Source organism: Triticum dicoccoides, chromosome 5B (assembly GCF_002162155.2).
Source record: "Triticum dicoccoides isolate Atlit2015 ecotype Zavitan chromosome 5B, WEW_v2.0, whole genome shotgun sequence".
NCBI lineage: Eukaryota > Viridiplantae > Streptophyta > Magnoliopsida > Poales > Poaceae > Triticum > Triticum dicoccoides.
Genome location: NC_041389.1, coordinates 68,355,588 through 68,358,159, shown reverse-complemented (window position 1 = coordinate 68,358,159; position 2,572 = coordinate 68,355,588).

Sequence of the window (2,572 nt, the reverse complement as noted above, 5' to 3'; positions counted from 1 at the left end):
ACATTATTTAAGGCCCCTTCGTTCTTATCGAAGGATGAATGCTATGATAATTGCTATGGTCCTGTTGATTCATTTGAAATATGCCTTTCTGATGAAATTGATGCTTGCTATGCTTGTGGCCAAGATGCCAATATGAATTATGCTTATGGAGATGAACTTGCTATAGTTCCATAGGTTAAGAATGAAATTGTTGCTATTGCACCCACACATGATAGTCCTATTATCCTTTTGAATTCTCCAAACTACACTATATCGGAGAAGTTTGCACTTATTAAGGATTTTATTGATGGGTTGCATTTTGCTACTACACATGATGATTTTGATGAATATAATATGCATGTGCCTGCTGCTCCTACTTGCAATTATTATGAGAGAGGAACTACATCTCTGCCTCTTTATGTTTCCAACACGAAAAAATTGCAAGAAATTGCTTATGCTATGTATTGGCCTTTACTTGATGTGCATGAATTGTTCTTGTATGACATGCCGATGCATAGGAAGAGAGTTATACTTCGTCATTGCTTGATATATGCTGCTTTGTGCGCATTACTAAATGCCAAATCATTGTTAATTAAAATTGGCTTTGATATACCTTGGGATCCGGGTGGATTCATTACTTGAGCACTTTATGCCTAGCTTAATGGCTTTAAAGAAAGCGCTGCCAAGGAGACAACCCGGAAGTTTTGGAGTCATTTATTTCTTTTGAGTGCTTTTATAAAGTTTTAAAAAAAATAGAGGGGAACCCAAAACTTTTCAAAAAGGAAAGTGAAAGTGAGGGAGACAAGCATTAATTGTTGAAGTGGGGGAGCTCCTTGAACTTTGTTCATGCTCACGGAAACTTTGTGAATCTTAATTACAAAAAAATTTCAACAAAAATAATAATCCCCTTGTACAATTCCATTGTATTATAAAAATAATGTGCCAAGATTTGCATTTAGGATGATTAGATTGCTTGTTGGTTTGTGAGGTGCAAAACAGAAACTTTGGCTGTAGTGCACGATTTTACATTTTCTACTGGAATGTCAAACGGTTCTGAAACTTTTTGCACTATCTTGATATAAAAAATGTTTATTTTCCCCAATTGTTTCATAATTGTTTGAGTTACAGAAGTATGATGGATGTTCAAATCTTTAAAGACTATCCTATTTTCACATATTGCTGTTATAGCTTCAGTATTTGCGTATGTTTGAATTCTTGTTGAAGCCTCCTTGACTTGGGGGCATAGAATTGTGATATCACACAGTGGGTAATGTTTGTTTATAATTATACAATAATGTTACATCAGTATATGATGGGATTTCATTGCCATATTCACTAACCCCGCCACTAAAAGTTCGGTTAAGTTTTGTGTGGATGAAGTGTTTGAAGATCGAGGAGGTCTCGATGTGAGGAGAAGGAGGAGAGGCAAGAGCTCAATCTTGGGGATGCCCAAGGCTCCCCAAGTAAATATTCAAGGAGACTCAAGCGTCTAAGCTTGGGGATGCCCCGGAAGACATCCCATCTTTCTTCAACAAGTATCGGTATGTTTTCGGATTCATTTCGTTCATGTGATATGTGCAAATCTTGGAGGATCTTTTGTGTTTATTTTTCACTTTTCTTTTATGTACCATGCTGGTATGAGATAGTCCATGGTTGATTTATAGAATTCTCATTGCACTTCACTTATATCTTTTGAGTATGGCTTTATAGAATACTTCATGTGCTTCACTTATATCATTTGAAGTTTGGATTGCCTATTTCTCTTCACATAGAAAACCGTTATTTGAAGATGCTCTTTTACTTCACTTATATTTGTTAGAGCATGGTCTTTTGTAGAAAGAATTAAACTCTCATGCTTCACTTATATCTATTTAGAGAGTCAAAAAGGAATTGGTCAATTGCATAGTTAGTCATAAAATCCTACATAAAACTTATGGATCACTGAATATGATATGTTTGATTCCTTGCAATAGTTTTGCGATATAGAGATGGAATATGTGGGAGGTACTAGTAAATGGTTGTGTTTAGTAAGAATATTTTTGTTAAGGTTTGTGATTCCCGAAGCATGCGCGTATAGTCTCTCGTTATGCTATGAAGTTGGAGCATGATTTATTATTGATTGTCTTCCTTATGAGTGGCGGTCGGGGACGAGCGATGGTCTTTTCCTACCAATCTATCCCCCTAGGGGCATGCGTAATAGTACTTTGCTTCGAGGGCTAATAAAATTTTGCAATAAGTACATGAGTTCTTTATGACTAATGTGAGTCCATGGATTATACACACTCTTACCTTTCCGCAATTTGGTAGCCTCTACGGTACTGTGCATTTCCCTTTCTCACATCGAGAGTCGGTGCAAACTTCGCCGGTGCATCCAAACCCCGTGATATGATACGCTCTATCACACACACGCCTTATTATATCTTCCTCAAAAAAGCCACCATACCTACCTATTATGGATTTTGCATGGCCATTCCGAGATATATTGCCATGCAACTTCCACCGCTTCCGTTTGATGACTTGAGCATTCATTGTCATATTGCTTTGCATGATCATATAGCTGGCATAGTAGTTGTGGCTCGGCCACAGTTCATCA